The sequence below is a fragment of the Panulirus ornatus genome, chromosome 13, assembly GCF_036320965.1.
Source record: "Panulirus ornatus isolate Po-2019 chromosome 13, ASM3632096v1, whole genome shotgun sequence".
NCBI lineage: Eukaryota > Metazoa > Arthropoda > Malacostraca > Decapoda > Palinuridae > Panulirus > Panulirus ornatus.
This window is the reverse complement of record NC_092236.1, coordinates 45,608,894-45,627,870: the sequence shown is the minus strand read 5'-3', so window position 1 is coordinate 45,627,870 and position 18,977 is coordinate 45,608,894. Positions and strand designations below refer to the sequence as shown.

The window sequence follows — 18,977 nt, the reverse complement described above, 5'->3', positions numbered from 1 at the left end:
TTCAACCATTCGCATTTACTTACGAGTATTAGATTTTTCAGTGATGAAATCATAACATTTTAAGAACATGGTTATTCAGAAGTCGCTATTCATTTTCCATTATTTTATGAAAGCAAAGAAAAAGCATGAAAATACAAAACAGTGATAGTCGAATAGCTTTTTGGTGACATGCTGATGCTGCCAATGTATTAGTTAAGATTGATAGTTATCAAAAGGCTGCAGCCACAGAGTATGATATATAATTCTATCAACACAGTCTTGTAACAAGCGATAGGAGAGCAGATATCAACGATAAGGCATCTCTTAGACTAGCCAGTTACCAGGGCCTTGGGTTCCGGTCGCTGTGACTGGGGCACACGATCTTGTAGCCACGATGGGTCTCGGTGACGGTGTGGTACTGAGGAATCACTTTGGTCACGTAGTGCGTCACATGCTCCTTGTGGGTCTTGGTCTCATAATGAGGCCTATGAGTGGTGCTGTACACGGTCTTAGTCTCGGGGTTACTGTACACGGACTTGTATTCGGTCTTGGTTGTGTGGGATGATACGGTCTTAGTGATGTAACGGGATCGGTACCGGGTACTGTATTTGGTTTGGACCCGAGTCACGACTTCAGCCAAAGTCTTTACAGTAGTTTGGGTGACGTACCGCGGAACTTCCTTGGTCTCGTACCTGGTGACGTAATGGGTCTTGTGCCTAGTTCGGTATCTGGTGGTGGGGACGACCCGAGACTTGTATACGGTGGAATACACCGGGACCTGGAGTTGGGAGAAAATAACATAAAATGCATTTTTTTTTTCATCGATGAAGCCTGTAGCAAATTCATCCGCACTGGCATTTCTGATTCTACTTGGCCTGCCCAACCATCCTACCCCATAAGTCTCCCAAGTACTGTCCTGCTGGACCTGCTCCACCATCCCATCGCATCCAATCCCTTCAGTTTCTCTCGTACTGACCTTGTGGACCTACCCCACTATCCCATCCCCCAAGTCCTCCTAATACTGACCTGCTCCACCATCCCATCTCTTAAGTCCCTACAACACTTTTAACTTGCTGGATCTGCCCTACCTTTCCCGTTTCATGAGTCCTACCACTGCTGACCTGCTAAACCTGCTCATACATCTCACTTCTTAAATCATCCATTAGTGAGTTACTAGACATACCTGAACATCGCACACTATCCATTTACATTCTCCACCGTAATATACATATCCTATATACATCCTGTTCAAAACCTGCACAGAAGATTTTGCTACATATGTATGGACGGACGACTGTAGAACTGAGATACTCTAAAAGTGTAAGATTATCTGATAAAGTATGAGCTACGAGTCCTCCCCTACCTGACCTCCTGGACCTGCCCACATACCCGGACCGTGAGTCTTCAAGCAGTTTTTACCTCGTTTGTCTTCGTCTTGTAGTGGGTGAGATGATAGGTCGTAGGGAGGCAACTGGTCTCAGGATAGTAGAGACGATCTGCTGTATAAATGGAAGGCACCAACGAATAGGATAAAGGCTCCAACGCCGCCGCCACATTCAGCACCAACACCAATGGAAGAAAACCCTTAGGCGTCATCTGAAACGCAAAGTAATTTTTGACAACATTAGGACATTGTGATTCATTGGATACACACACACACACACACACACATTGTATATATATATATATATATATATATATATATATATATATATATATATATATATATATATTTTTTTTTTTTTCTTTTTTTAAACTATTCGCCATTTCCCGCGTTAGCGAGGTAGCGTTAAGAACAGAGGACTGGGCCTTTTTTGGAATATCCTCACCTGGCCCCCTCTGTTCCTTCTTTTGGAAAAAAAAAAAACGATGGGGAGGATTTCCAGCCCCCCGCTCCCTCCCCTTTTAGGCGCCTTCTACGACACGCAGGGAATACGTGGGAAGTATTCTTAATCCCCTATCCCCAGGGATAAATATATATTTTTTTTTTTTTTTTTTTTTTATACTTTGTCGCTGTCTCCCGCGTTTGCGAGGTAGCGCAAGGAAACAGACGAAAGAAATGCCCCCCCCCCCCCCATACACATGTACATACACACGTCCACACACGCAAATATACATACCTACACAGCTTTCCATGGTTTACCCCAGACGCTTCACATGCCTTGATTCAATCCACTGACAGCACGTCAACCCCTGTATACCACATGACTCCAATTCACTCTATTCCTTGCCCTCCTTTCACCCTCCTGCATGTTCAGGCCCCGATCACACAAAATCTTTTTCACTCCATCTTTCCACCTCCAATTTGGTCTCCCTCTTCTCCTCGTTCCCTCCACCTCCGACACATATATCCTCTTGGTCAATCTCTCCTCACTCATTCTCTCCATGTGCCCAAACCATTTCAAAACACCCTCTTCTGCTCTCTCAACCACGCTCTTTTTATTTCCACACATCTCTCTTACCCTTACGTTACTTACTCGATCAAACCACCTCACACCACACATTGTCCTCAAACATCTCATTTCCAGCACATCCATCCTCCTGCGCACATCTCTATCCATAGCCCACGCCTCGCAACCATACAACATTGTTGGAACCACTATTCCCTCAAACATACCCATTTTCGCTTTCCGAGATAATGTTCTCGACTTCCACACATTTTTCAAGGCTCCCAAAATTTTCGCCCCCTCCCCCACCCTATGATCCACTTCCGCTTCCATGGTTCCATCCGCTGACAGATGGATGTATTTAGGGAATCAGTGATGGATTGCGCAAAAGATGCTTGTGGCATGAGAAGAGTGGGAGGTGGGCTGTTTAGAAAGGGTAGTGAGTGGTGGGATGAAGAAGTAAGAGTATTAGTGAAAGAGAAGAGAGAGGCATTTGGACGATTTTTGCAGGGAAAAAATGCAATTGAGTGGGAGAAGTATAAAAGAAAGAGACAGGAGGTCAAGAGAAAGGTGCAAGAGGTGAAAAAAAGGGCAAATGAGAGTTGGGGTGAGAGACTATCAGTAAATTTTAGGGAGAATAAAAAGATGTTCTGGAAGGAGGTAAATAGGGTGCGTAAGACAAGGGAGCAAATGGGAACTTCAGTGAAGGGCGCAAATGGGGAGGTGATAACAAGTAGCGGTGATGTGAGAAGGAGATGGAATGAGTATTTTGAAGGTTTGTTGAATGTGTCTGATGACAGAGTGGCAGATATAGGGTGTTTTGGTCGAGGTGGTGTGCAAAGTGAGAGGGTTAGGGAAAATGATTTGGTAAACAGAGAAGAGGTAGTAAAAGCTTTGCGGAAGATGAAAGCCGGCAAGGCAGCAGGTTTGGATGGTATTGCAGTGGAATTTATTAAAAAAGGGGGTGACTGTATTGTTGACTGGTTGGTAAGGTTATTTAATGTATGTATGACTCATGGTGAGGTGCCTGAGGATTGGCGGAATGCGTGCATAGTGCCATTGTACAAAGGCAAAGGGGATAAGAGTGAGTGCTCAAATTACAGAGGTATAAGTTTGTTGAGTATTCCTGGTAAATTATATGGGAGGGTATTGATCGAGAGGGTGAAGGCATGTACAGAGCATCAGATTGGGGAAGAGCAGTGCGGTTTCAGAAGTGGTAGAGGATGTGTGGATCAGGTGTTTGCTTTGAAGAATGTATGTGAGAAATACTTAGAAAAGCAAATGGATTTGTATGTAGCATTTATGGATCTGGAGAAGGCATATGATAGAGTTGATAGAGATGCTCTGTGGAAGGTATTAAGAATATATGGTGTGGGAGGCAAGTTGTTAGAAGCAGTGAAAAGTTTTTATCGAGGATGTAAGGCATGTGTACGTGTAGGAAGAGAGGAAAGTGATTGGTTCTCAGTGAATGTAGGTTTGCGGCAGGGGTGTGTGATGTCTCCATGGTTGTTTAATTTGTTTATGGATGGGGTTGTAAGGGAGGTAAATGCAAGAGTCCTGGAAAGAGGGGCAAGTATGAAGTCTGTTGGGGATGAGAGAGCTTGGGAAGTGAGTCAGTTGTTGTTCGCTGATGATACAGCGCTGGTGGCTGATTCATGTGAGAAACTGCAGAAGCTGGTGACTGAGTTTGGTAAAGTGTGTGGAAGAAGAAAGTTGAGAGTAAATGTGAATAAGAGCAAGGTTATTAGGTACAGTAGGGGTGAGGGTCAAGTCAATTGGGAGGTGAGTTTGAATGGAGAAAAACTGGAGGAAGTGAAGTGTTTTAGATATCTGGGAGTGGATCTGTCAGCGGATGGAACCATGGAAGCGGAAGTGGATCATAGGGTGGGGGAGGGGGCGAAAATTTTGGGAGCCTTGAAAAATGTGTGGAAGTCGAGAACATTATCTCGGAAAGCGAAAATGGGTATGTTTGAGGGAATAGTGGTTCCAACAATGTTGTATGGTTGCGAGGCGTGGGCTATGGATAGAGATGTGCGCAGGAGGATGGATGTGCTGGAAATGAGATGTTTGAGGACAATGTGTGGTGTGAGGTGGTTTGATCGAGTAAGTAACGTAAGGGTAAGAGAGATGTGTGGAAATAAAAAGAGCGTGGTTGAGAGAGCAGAAGAGGGTGTTTTGAAATGGTTTGGGCACATGGAGAGAATGAGTGAGGAGAGATTGACCAAGAGGATATATGTGTCGGAGGTGGAGGGAACGAGGAGAAGAGGGAGACCAAATTGGAGGTGGAAAGATGGAGTGAAAAAGATTTTGTGTGATCGGGGCCTGAACATGCAGGAGGGTGAAAGGAGGGCAAGGAATAGAGTGAATTGGAGTCATGTGGTATACAGGGGTTGACGTGCTGTCAGTGGATTGAATCAAGGCATGTGAAGCGTCTGGGGTAAACCATGGAAAGCTGTGTAGGTATGTATATTTGCGTGTGTGGACGTGTGTATGTACATGTGTATGGGGGGGGGGGTGGGTTGGCCATTTCTTTCGTCTGTTCCTTGCGCTACCTCGCAAACGCGGGAGACAGGCAAAGTATGAATAGACAAAAAAAAAAGAAAAATATATATATGTATATATTTATATATATATATATTTATATATATTAATTTATTCATATATAATATTAAAGTAAAAGTATGTAGAAATAATAAGGTATCATATATATATATATATATATATATATATATATATATATATTATATATTTATATATATTATTAATATATTATACTCATGGTGAGGTGCCTGAGGATTGGCGGAATGCGTGCATAGTGCCATTGTACAAAGGCAAAGGGGATAAGAGTGAGTGCTCAAATTACAGAGGTATAAGTTTGTTGAGTATTCCTGGTAAATTATATGGGAGGGTATTGATTGAGAGGGTGAAGGCATGTACAGAGCATCAGATTGGGGAAGAGCAGTGTGGTTTCAGAAGTGGTAGAGGATGTGTGGATCAGGTGTTTGCTTTGAAGAATGTATGTGAGAAATACTTAGAAAAGCAAATGGATTTGTAGGTAGCATTTATGGATCTGGAGAAGGCATATGATAGAGTTGATAGAGATGCTCTGTGGAAGGTATTAAGAATATATGGTGTGGGAGGAAAGTTGTTAGAAGCAGTGAAAAGTTTTTATCGAGGATGTAAGGCATGTGTACGTGTAGGAAGAGAGGAAAGTGATTGGTTCTCAGTGAATGTAGGTTTGCGGCAGGGGTGTGTGATGTTTCCATGGTTGTTTAATTTGTTTATGGATGGGGTTGTTAGGGAGGTAAATGCAAGAGTTTTGGAAAGAGGGGCAAGTATGAAGTCTGTTGGGGATGAGAGAGCCTGGGAAGTGAGTCAGTTGTTGTTCGCTGATGATACAGCGCTGGTGGCTGATTCATGTGAGAAACTGCAGAAGCTGGTGACTGAGTTTGGAAAAGTGTGTGGAAGAAGAAAGTTAAGAGTAAATGTGAATAAGAGCAAGGTTATTAGGTACAGTAGGGTTGAGGGTCAAGTCAATTGGGAGGTGAGTTTGAATGGAGAAAAACTGGAGGAAGTGAAGTGTTTTAGATATCTGGGAGTGGATCTGTCAGCGGATGGAACCATGGAAGCGGAAGTGGATCATAGGGTGGGGGAGGGGGCGAAAATCCTGGGGGCCTTGAAGAATGTGTGGAAGTCGAGAACATTATCTCGGAAAGCAAAAATGGGTATGTTTGAAGGAATAGTGGTTCCAACAATGTTGTATGGTTGCGAGGCGTGGGCTATGGATAGAGTTGTGCGCAGGAGGATGGATGTGCTGGAAATGAGATGTTTGAGGACAATGTGTGGTGTGAGGTGGTTTGATCGAGTGAGTAACGTAAGGGTAAGAGAGATGTGTGGTAATAAAAAGAGCGTGGTTGAGAGAGCAGAAGAGGGTGTTTTGAAGTGGTTTGGGCACATGGAGAGGATGAGTGAGGAGAGATTGACCAAGAAGATATATGTGTCGGAGGTGGAGGGAACAAGGAGAAGAGGGAGACCAAATTGGAGGTGGAAGGATGGAGTGAAAAGGATTTTGTGTGATCGGGGCCTGAACATGCAGGAGGGTGAAAGGAGGGCAAGGAATAGAGTGAATTGGAGCGATGTGGTATACCGGGGTTGACGTGCTGTCAGTGGATTGAATCGGGGCATGTGAAGCGTCTGGGGTAAACCATGGAAAGCTGTGTAGGTATGTATATTTGCGTGTGTGGACGTATGTATATACATGTGTTTGGGGGGGGGGGGGGCCATTTCTTTCGTCTGTTTCCTTGCGCTACCTCGCAAACGCGGGAGACAGCGACAAAGTATAATAAATATATAAATAAATATATATATATATATATATATATATATATATATATATATATATATATATATATATTTATATATATATGTAAAGGGGAAGTAAATGTTTATAGTTGTGTTACTGGAGTGATAGTTTTCATACATGGTGCTCTGACAAGAAAATAGTGAAATTGGAAAAGAATGTAGCTTAGACATTGAAGCTTATTCTTTCATTGAAATGTGAACAAAGGGAGCATTATTTTTTTCAAAGTGATAGAGATGGAAAGCAAAAAGGTGTTTTTCATGAATGTACTGGAAAAGTTGAGGTCCAGATAAACTTTTGGTCTGTCAAGGCTTTATTATGGCGGATGACCAACTACCTACCCTCATGTATCCAATATATGGTTGTACTTTGTGTAATGAAGACAACTGAGAAACATCATAAGCCAATATTCCAGTTTCATGATAAGAGAAGTGGACCAGGCAGTATGATACAGTGGTTAAATTGATGAAAACTACTATTGACGTTTGTGTAAATAGATTATACATTTCCCATTTCCATAGCCAGAGGTTGAACCATTATGTGACATTCATTTTTCATTTCATTTCAAGCTAGAAGTTTCAGTTTTCTAAATTATCTCTTAAATTTTTCATATGTATATATATATATATATATATATATATATATATATATATGTGTGTGTGTATGTGTGTGTATGTGTGTATATGTATGTATATATATATATATATATATGTATATATATATATATATATATATATATATATATATATATATATATATATATATATATATATATATATATATATATATATATATACATATATATATATATATATATATATATATATATATATATATATATATATATATATATATATATATATATATATATATATATATGGGAGGGAGCGGGGGGCTGGAAATCCTCCCCTCTCGTTTCTTTTTTTAATTTTCCAAAAGAAGGAACAGAGAATTGGGCCAGGTGAGGGTATTCCCTCAAAGGCCCAGTCCTCTGTTCTTAACGCTACCTCGCTAATGCGGGAAATGGCGAATAGTTTGAAAGAAAAGAAAAAGACATATATATATATATATATATATATATATATATATATATATATATATATATATATATATATATATATATATGTATATATATATATATATATATATATATATACATATATATATATATATATTTATATATATATATATATATATATATATATATATATATATATATATATATATATGTATATATATATATATATATATATATATATATATATATATATATATTATCCCTGGGGATAGGGGTGAAAGAATATTTCCCACGCATTCCTCACGTGTCGTAGAAGGCGACTAGAGGGGACGGGAGCGGGGGGCCAGAAACCCTCCCCTCCTTGTATTTTAACTTTCTAAAAATGGGAAACAGAAGGAGTCAAGCGGGGAGTGCTCATCCTCCTCGTAGACTCAGACTGGGGTGTCTAAATGTGTGTGGATGTAACCAAGATGTGAAAAAAGGAGAGATAGGTAGTATGTTTGAGGAAAGGAACCTGGATGTTTTGGCATATACATTCATGAGAGTGTGATCAAATGATTCCAACTGGGGGAGAGAATATGTACTTACAGCGGGATGGACTAGAGGTGAAAAGAAAATCCAGAATATAGGATAGTAGTCACAGCGATCAGGAATATGGGTAGGTAGGGAGATAATTTTGCTCTAGATCATTGAGAATGGAGAACGTGAGGGCTTCAATCCCTATGGTGAATACTGAAATCCCCGAAGTAGATGATCTCGACTTGCTGATGAGAGGATGTCACAGTCTCATGGCAAGAGTTTGGATAGTCATAGAAAGATATTAAATCTGAAGAATTAGTAGAGCAATAGGAGAAACAGGAAAACTGTGGTAGTTGGAGGACAGACCTTGGGCCATATAACATCAAAGTTTGGGGACTCGAGGTCCATGAGGTTTGGTGATGTTGGAATAAGCATAAGCACAACCTTTGAAACGAAATCGTAGGTGGAGGGTTTAGAGAAATCATGACTAGTGGCAACATCATTAGACAACTGTGTCTCAGAGAGAAGTAAGATAACAGGAGAGGCATTAAAAAGTTGATGTTTGAATAAGGAAACGTTACTTAAGAGACCGCGGGTGTTGGTATTGTGAATAGAAAAAGGAGAAAGGTCTAAGACAGAGGGAAAGTTAGTGGGATGAGGCTTGTATTACCACTGCCAAGCCCTCTTTCTCATTGACAGAAGAGCTATGCAGAAACCCAGAGTTTCTTAGCACCCCATGATGCCGTGGACTAGGGGCCATGGATTGGTCGGATTCTGTCATGATGATACTTAAAATTCTTCCAGTGGACAGGAATTGGCAAGAGTTCTTATATGAAAAGAATTGATAAGCTAATTTTAAGTAGGTGTATGGTGTTTGTAAGGTGGTGGTAGGATTAGCCATGTAGTCCCGTTGTGATGAGACAGAAAGTAAGACCAGCAATCCTAACACGAGGGTGTAAGATGGTTCCAGGCGCCACCTTAACACTCCTCAGTCAGGACGGTAGTACCACCCTGAGTATCAATACACATTCTGTCTGATTCTGTTTACTAGCACGTCTAATCCAGTCAGGCTTCCCGTATACCAATCAGGAGTTCTTAGGAGCAAGGAACAACAATCTTTTCAATTAAGTATAAATTTGCAACTTCCACTACGGTTCAATCTTAATGATGCTTGACACATCTTTGTATATCACAATGAAGGAAGGATAAAGAATGAAAACTTCAACCATTCGCATTTACTTACGAGTATTAGATTTTTCAGTGATGAAATCATAACATTTTAAGAACATGGTTATTCAGAAGTCGCTATTCATTTTCCATTATTTTATGAAAGCAAAGAAAAAGCATGAAAATACAAAACAGTGATAGTCGAATAGCTTTTTGGTGACATGCTGATGCTGCCAATGTATTAGTTAAGATTGCTAGTTATCAAAAGGCTGCAGCCACAGAGTATGATATATAATTCTATCAACACAGTCTTGTAACAAGCGATAGGAGAGCAGATATCAACGATAAGGCATCTCTTAGACTAGCCAGTTACCAGGGCCTTGGGTTCCGGTCGCTGTGACTGGGGCACACGATCTTGTAGCCACGATGGGTCTCGGTGACGGTGTGGTACTGAGGAATCACTTTGGTCACGTAGTGCGTCACATGCTCCTTGTGGGTCTTGGTCTCATAATGAGGCCTATGAGTGGTGCTGTACACGGTCTTAGTCTCGGGGTTACTGTACACGGACTTGTATTCCGTCTTGGTTGTGTGGGATGATACGGTCTTAGTGATGTAACGGGATCGGTACCGGGTACTGTATTTGGTTTGGACCCGAGTCACGACTTCAGCCAAAGTCTTTACAGTAGTTTGGGTGACGTACCGCGGAACTTCCTTGGTCTCGTACCTGGTGACGTAATGGGTCTTGTGCCTAGTTCGGTATCTGGTGGTGGGGACGACCCGAGACTTGTATACGGTGGAATACACCGGGACCTGGAGTTGGGAGAAAATAACATAAAATGCATTTTTTTTTTCATCGATGAAGCCTGTAGCAAATTCATCCGCACTGGCATTTCTGATTCTACTTGGCCTGCCCAACCATCCTACCCCATAAGTCTCCCAAGTACTGTCCTGCTGGACCTGCCCCACCATCCCATCGCATCCAATCCCTTCAGTTTCTCTCGTACTGACCTTGTGGACCTACCCCACTATCCCATCCCCCAAGTCCTCCTAATACTGACCTGCCCCACCATCCCATCTCTTAAGTCCCTACAACACTTTTAACTTGCTGGATCTGCCCTACCTTTCCCGTTTCATGAGTCCTACCACTGCTGACCTGCTAAACCTGCTCATACATCTCACTTCTTAAATCATCCATTAGTGAGTTACTAGACATACCTGAACATCGCACACTATCCATTTACATTCTCCACCGTAATATACATATCCTATATACATCCTGTTCAAAACCTGCACAGAAGATTTTGCTACATATGTATGGAAGGACGACTGTAGAACTGGGATACTCTAAAAGTGTAAGATTATCTGATAAAGTATGAGCTACGAGTCCTCCCCTACCTGACCTCCTGGACCTGCCCACATACCCGGACCGTGAGTCTTCAAGCAGTTTTTACCTCGTTTGTCTTCGTCTTGTAGTGGGTGAGATGATAGGTCGTAGGGAGGCAACTGGTCTCAGGATAGTAGAGACGATCTGCTGTATAAATGGAAGGCACCAACGAATAGGATAAAGGCTCCAACGCCGCCGCCACATTCAGCACCAACACCAATGGAAGAAAACCCTTAGGCGTCATCTGAAACGCAAAGTAATTTTTGACAACATTAGGACATTGTGATTCATTGGATACACACACACACACACACACATTGTATATATATATATATATATATATATATATATATATATATATATATATATATATATATATATTTTTTTTTTTTTTTTCTTTTTTTAAACTATTCGCCATTTCCCGCGTTAGCGAGGTAGCGTTAAGAACAGAGGACTGGGCCTTTTTTGGAATATCCTCACCTGGCCCCCTCTGTTCCTTCTTTTGGAAAAAAAAAAAACGAGAGGGAGGATTTCCAGCCCCCCGCTCCCTCCCCTTTTAGGCGCCTTCTACGACACGCAGGGAATACGTGGGAAGTATTCTTAATCCCCTATCCCCAGGGATAAATATATATATATATATATATATATATATATATATATATATATATATATATATATATATATATATATATATATATATATATATATATATATGTATGTATGTATGTATATATATAATTTTAGAAGTATCAAGTGCTTTCGTATAAACATCTCATCAGGAATGAGTAAAGATGGAGAGAACCCAAGTATAATATACCAAGTATAATATACTGGGCGGGGTCGACAAATGAATTAAGAAACAGGTAAAGGTAGGAGGGAGCAGGTCACCACGACGACTTCACTTCATTACATACTCAGGCTACATCAAAATGTGAGTTTATTACATAACTTTATAAGTAGAAAACGGAAATATGTTTCCTAGAAAATATGTTTCCACAGTCCTGACGATGAAAATATATATATATATATATATATATATATATATATATATATATATATATATATATATATATATATATATATATATATATATATATATATATATATATATATGTATGGAGAATGATACTCGGACGCATGAAGGTCACTTAAGTACTCAACATGCGAAATGAAAAAATGGGTATACTCAGTAATGAAGACAGTATACTCGAAACCATTCTTACAATAGGAGTGAATAGGTTTAGTAGCGATTCAGACAGTGTTGTATGTAAAGACTTGTTAAACCATATATGTCACAGGACATGTAAACCTAAATGGCTCCAACAAACAGCCAATCACATGGCAAGGTTAAGAGCGTGTCAGTACTATAACATTAAGAAGCAGCAGCATTGCCTGCCTCCCTAGCATATAATTCCCTCTCTACTTATTCACCTTAGAAACCAGGCCAATGGTTACAAAGAAAAATGTTACAATAACGACTGGGGATCAACCACACAAACTGAATCCTCCGTCGTCCTTATTGCTCTCGAGTTTGTGGAAATCACCATCACCGCAGATAGTTTGATTATCTCTGAATCTTTATCCTCACTACGTACCCTAAACTTTTTGAGATCAGAATATAGCATTTGGTCTCAGGAGCCAGGGACAGATATTCAAACAATATTGGTCAGTGGATTTAATTCAAGCTGTTAGGGATCCCTCTTACATTTCCTGCGTTAGCGAGGTGGCGTTAGGAACAGAGGACTGAGCCTTGGAGGGAATATCCTCACTTGGCCCCCTTCTCTGTTCCTTCTATTGGGAAATTGAAAATGAGAGGGGAGGATTTCCAGCATCCTCCTGCTCCTTCCCCTTATAGTCGCCTTCTACGACACGCTGGGAATACGTGGAAAGTATATGTATATATATATATATATATATATATATATATATTTATATATATATATATATATATATATATATATATATATATATATATATATATATATATATATATATATATATATATATATATATATATATATATATATATATACATATATGTATATACATATATATATATATATATATATATATATATATATATATAATATATTTATAATGTATTCATATAAACATATTACTTGACTGCCGTTTCCCACATTAGCGAGGTAGCTCCAGGAAGCGGACGAAGAAAGACATATCCGCGCACATTCACGTGCATATACATGTATATACATGAATACATATAGATATGCATACGTACGCACATACATTAACATATATACACATGTACATATTTGTACTTGCTCGCCGTCATCCATTCCCTACGCCATCCCGCCCCACAGGAACCAGCACAGGTGCATGAAGGAAAAGAAATGATAACATATACATTCTCCTCTCCTCCCTCACACCTGTTCGCCGAGGTACTGCCAGGAAAGAGATGATAAAAAGGAAACATCCGCTCACTACAATACACGAGACCTCATATGTAAAGCACGAATACCCCAGCTCCCTATCCACATCCAGGCCTCAAAGACCTTTCTATGGTTTACCCCGGGCGTTTCACATACCCTGATTCAGTATATTGACAGCACGTTGACTCCAGTACACCATATCGTTCCAGTTTACTCTATTCTGTACACTCCTTTCACCCCCCCTGCATGTTCAGGCCCAGATCGCTCATTTTTTTTGTTTCACTCCATCCTTCCATCTCTAATTTGACCTTCCTGCTCTCTCTCTCTCTCTCTCTCTCTCTCTCTCTCTCTCTCTCTCTCTCTCTCTCTCTCTCTCTCTCTCTCTCTCTCTCTCTCTCTCTCTCTCTCTCTCTCTCTAAGTGTGTAAGGAGAGTGATTGGTTCCAAGTATAGGTCTGCGGCAGGGGTGTGTGATGTCCCATGGTTATTTGATTTGTTTATGGATGGGGTGGTTAGGGAGGTGAATGCTAGAGTTTTGGAGAAAGGGGAGGAGTATGCAGTCTGTTGGGGATGAGAGGGCCTAGAAAATGAATCAGTTGTTCGCCGATGATACAGCACTGGTGGCTGATTCGAGTGAGAATTTGCATAAGTTGGTGACGCTTTGGCCTATTTAGAGAATTTAGTCTTATGAACCGTAAGGTTTGTAACCAGAGATCTGGACATAACCTAGAACACTGTACCTTCTATGTCTTAGACTGTGGATAAAAGGTCTAAAACCAACACTGACAGAAATGACACGAAACCTCGTTAACAACAAGACCCCAATATATCTAAACCTGTATCCGCTTTTGCAATTAGTTGGTAAACTTACTAATTGAACGACTGTTGATTGACCTCATGAACCAACTTTGCAACAGTTCATGTAACGAGTATCTGCCCAATAGCTTTGATAGTGGCCATTTGTGACCCTTGTAATCCTTTTGCTCTACCGCTCATGTGATGAGCATGGGGGGAAAAGCAATGACTAGCCGCTGATAGCAGCGCTAATCAAATGAAGGGAAAACGATTTTGAGTGCTCGAGGACTGAACATACAGGAGGGTGTAAGACGTGCACGAGATAGTGTGAACTGGAGCGACCTGATATACAGGGTGCGAGGGATTTCAGCGGACTGGTACATGCCATTTGAAACTGACAAGGTCACCACAGGAAAGCCTTCAGGGCTTGGTTGTGGATAGTTGCTTGTAGTTTCAGTGCATTTAGTCATAATGTGAGCGAACTAGGCTAATTCTTCGCCTGGTGGTACCTTTCTAATGCGGGACCAGGCGGATGAATATGAAATAAAAGAGCGATTATGTTAAAATCATCATCAACAGAAACAACAACAAGAGCAATAATAACAACAACAATAATGATATTGATAACTATAATAATAATAGTGATAATGATAATATAAATGAAATAAAGATAATGATAATAATGATTATAATAATAATAATAATAATAATGATAATAATAATAATAATAATAATAATAATAATAATAATAATAATAATGATAATAATAATAATAATAATAATGATAATAATAATGATAATGATAATACTAATAACACTAATAATAGTGATAACAATAATAATAATAATAATAATAATAATAATGATAATAATGATAATAGGGGATAGGGGATTAAGAGTACTTCCCACGTATTCCCTGCGTGTCGTAGAAGGCGACTAAAAGGGGAGGGAGCGGGGGGCTGGAAATCCTCCCCTCTCGGTTTTTTTTTTAATTTTCCAAAAGAAGGAACAGAGAATTGGGCCGGGTGAGGGTATTCCCTCAAAGGCCCAGTCCTCTGTTCTTAACGCTACCTCGCTAATGCGGGAAATGGCGAATAGTTTGAAAGAAAAAAAAGTAATAATAATAATGATAATAATAATAATGATAATGATAATAGAAATACTAGTAATCATAATGATAATATTAATAACAATGATAATAATAATGATAATTCTGATAATATAGATGACTTTTATGGCAAAAATAAAGATGATAATCTCTCTTTCTCGAACAGTTAAGTGCAGCATAGGAATTAGACCAAGCAGGAAGATGCACCGGATGTAGATAGTGGGACTATATAAAAAAGAAAGACGGATGTAAAACAGACTTTACTCAGGTGCTGTGACGTCCACATTGGTTGGGATGGGGTTATTCTTGTAGCGGTGAGTACGATCTTGGATGGGTCAAAGTAATGTTGTGGCGCCGAACTGCAGCTCGAGTTCGAGTTATCTCAAATGGCTAAGACCGACTACTAGATGTACTTCTAGAATAGTTGGACGAGGTCGGAGGAAGTCAAAAGTTCCAGAGCGCTGAGCTCTTCTGGGTAAGTGGGGTCTAAGATAATCTCACTTGCCCTTTTCTTAATTTCTTCTAGGAGCCATTGTTGTATGGAGGATAAAGAGGAAGACCAGGAGGGGAACACGTGGGTGAGACTTGGAAGACTGAAAGTTGTGTAGACGCTGCTGGATCTACGTGCACGGAATCAAGTATCGTGAGTCTGCGAAGAATGTAGAGAGGATGGCTGGAGGATATGAGTATGTTACTGATATGTTCCCTCTATCTTAATTAAATGACCGAAGTGACACCCAGAAAACTGGTAGACTAAACGGGCTGGAGAGGGCTGGTGTCCAGTGAGGCTGTACATGGTAGGACATAGCTATAAGCTCGTCTCATGAGCCTTAACTGCTGTCTGGCTTTGTTGATGGCGACGTGGTTAACAGTGGTCTAACTTCAGTGGCTGTTACCGTCCGTGAAGGCGATGATGTGGATAAATCTTTGGTCATCGCTGTCACCAGTGGTAGAGTCATCGACTTCCACCGACCAGGTGCATCCATCAGGGAATCATTTATAAGAATGATACAAAACAAGGATGTGAGAAGGTCAAGATGGTCCCAGATAGCCTTCAGTCTGACGACGCTCAGTGAGGAAGTCAGCGACCCACGTAGGAAAATATTTGCGTGGCCCAAGGTTGATGCTGTTGTTGATGATTGTCATGAGTGACTACAATGAAATCGATGTTGATGTCAACGGAGGCGAGAGCTGAGTGGTCTAGCAACCTTCTCGGTTACAACAGATGAAGTGTTGGTCTGTTCTGCCTCCTTGTCGATGAGTTGACTTTAACTGCTTTCTGAACCGAGACGCTCTCGCCTTGGTTCAGGCTATCTAGGACATTCCGGGAGTGAGATGTTGGTGACAATGACAAAGTATGGCTTTAAAAACTGACTGCGACCCTTCAGACTTATGTCAGCGGGTCTGACCACTTTCCTTTGTCCCAGGCACTGTTACTGTACGTTGTTCACTTCCATTACTGTTTGAGCAAAAATGATCTCTTTGATTCAAGTCGATCACAAGATATATAATTCATAACAATAACACCACGTTTCTATAACGAGCGTTTTCTTGTGCGCCAGGGACTGAAGGGAGGATTGAGAGGGGACAACCAAATGGTCCCAAGCCACAATGAAGCACGAGAACGTCATCCTTCCGCTCAGATTCAGGACAAAATCTTGACCCTAACATTATTCCAACAGTTTTATAGGTTGTCGTTTTTTTGACCTCTTGAAACTCAAGAACAGGCAAGATATGCAGATATGGCTGGATAGGTGAAGATGAACTTAAGTAGTCAAAACCTGTAACCAAAGGAAAGTCAGTCTTTGGCAGTTTTCTTTTCCTTAGTTAGGGATCATAAGCAAATAACTTTATCTATGTCTTTGAATGTGCTTGCTGAAGCATTAGGTGAGGACGATGGTCAAAACATCAGTGAAGGTTGAGGTGAAGTCAAATGTTAGGAATATATTGAAGCTTAAAGTGAGACCAGTTATCAGACATTTGGTAAAATACAGGTAACACCAATAGCTAGTTACTGGCCTTAAAAAAACACAGGTTCTTTGTAACTCGGGGTAAGGCAGTGCATATAATTCACAAATCATTTTCCTAGGTAGAGGGAGGTGCGTTTAACAATGAACCGTACCCTTATCTCGGGCTACGTTTTCGTGAACATGAAGTACTCTCTCTCGGTTTGGACACTGCACCTTTTTCCTTTTTTTCGTTGTAAACTAAAGGATAGAATATCATTCCAGTAAATTTCTGCTGAAAAGATAGAAGGCAGTGCCTGTGCTTACCTTGGGAGATGTTTTCTCAACGATCCTGGGTAGCAAACTGACTAAGAGGGCGACGAGGCTAGTGTTATATCTGTGAACTTCCTCATACCAGCCTCAGACCTTGAAAGCAGAATATCCTGCTAGCCTCAGGTCCCGCTAATTGAGGACCTTGTTGACTGGTGAGCAAGCACGTCACCTATGGAATTATCGCCTTCGCCTGTCTTACTATCTTTTTCATGGTATACGTTTTAAAAGTAGATGGAAAGGTCATAAAGTCTGTTTAATGATTACGTAACAGACGGAGAATACACCTCACATGGGAACAAAGCATCGTTGTCAAAGCGTAGTAGAGATCTTACTCAGAGATACAAAATTTTTGTCCCTCGTTTCATTGTAATTATTGTGAAAGGAAAATACGCCTCAATGAAGGCTGTTCCCATACACAGACGTCCTAAGGAAATCACGGCCCCCTTTTTTCAACCTTTCCTCACTCATTCTCTCCGTATGTCTAGACCATTTCAGCGCACCCTCTTCTGCTCTCTCAACCACACTCTTCTTTTTACCACATATTTCTCTTATCCTGTCACTGCTTACACCATTAATCCACCGGAAACCACGTACTGTCCTGAAACATTTGATTTCCATTACACCCATCCTCCTACGCACAGCTCCATATAAAGTTCATGCCTCGCATCCATATGATATTATTGGAGCTACTATTTCTTCAAACATACCCATTTTGGCCCTACCACAGAAAGTTCTCTCTTTCCACATATTCTTTCGTGCTCCAAGAACCTTCTCCTCCTCCCCCACCCTATGACTCAACTCCGCTTCCATGGCTCCATTCTATGCCGTGTACATTCTCAGTCTTTTAAAACACTACATATCCTCCATTTTTTCTTTATTCAAACTCACATTCCAGCTAACCTGTCCCTCAACTATGCTCAGTCTAATAACCTTGCTTGTATTCACAAATCACTCGCAATTTTTTCCGTTCACAAATTCTTCCAAAATCAGTCACCAAACTTGGCAGTTTCTTATTTATATCCGCCATCAGGGCTGTATCATCAGCAAAAAAAAAAAAAAACTGACCCATTTCCCAGGCCTTTCCATCCCCAACATACTACATATATGTCACTCCCTCCAAGACCCCCGTATTAATTTACCTCCCTCAATACCCGATACATCAACAAATTGAGCAACAGTCCCAGCCGCAGACCAACCTTCACTTGGAACCATTGACTCTCCTCCCTTCTTACTCGTACATAGGCTTTACACCATTGCTAAAACTTCTAACTGCTTCTAGCAGCTTTCCTCCCACAACATATATTCTTCAGACCTTACATAAAGCATCCCTATTAACCCTAACACTTGTCGTCTCCAGATCCATAAATGCTACAGACAAATCCATCTATTTTTCTAGTATTTCTCACATATGTCTTTTAGCGCAAACACCTTATCCACGCATCCTCTACCACTTCTGGAACTACACTGCCCTGTAAATGCCTACATCCTCTCAATTAATACCCTTCCATACAACTTATCAAGTATATTCAACAAAATTGTACCTCTGTAATTTGAGCACTCACCTTTATCCTCCTTGCTTTTAGACAATG

General features: G+C 40.5%; 2 long non-coding RNA genes across 2 annotated transcripts; both read right to left on the bottom strand.

The window, feature by feature from the left end:
* Positions 1-1,612, bottom strand: LOC139752618 (uncharacterized). Its single transcript, XR_011713543.1, has 2 exons — positions 1,399-1,612; positions 1-757 (listed from the first exon to the last, which is right to left on the bottom strand). It is a non-coding gene; the product is annotated as an uncharacterized lncRNA (long non-coding RNA).
* Positions 1,613-9,483: 7,871 nt separating this feature from the next.
* On the bottom strand, positions 9,484-17,488 carry LOC139752835 (uncharacterized). The gene is made up of 3 exons (XR_011713593.1): positions 17,383-17,488; positions 10,882-11,058; positions 9,484-10,240 (listed from the first exon to the last, which is right to left on the bottom strand). It is a non-coding gene; the product is annotated as an uncharacterized lncRNA (long non-coding RNA).
* Between the last annotated feature and the right edge of the window lie 1,489 nt (positions 17,489-18,977).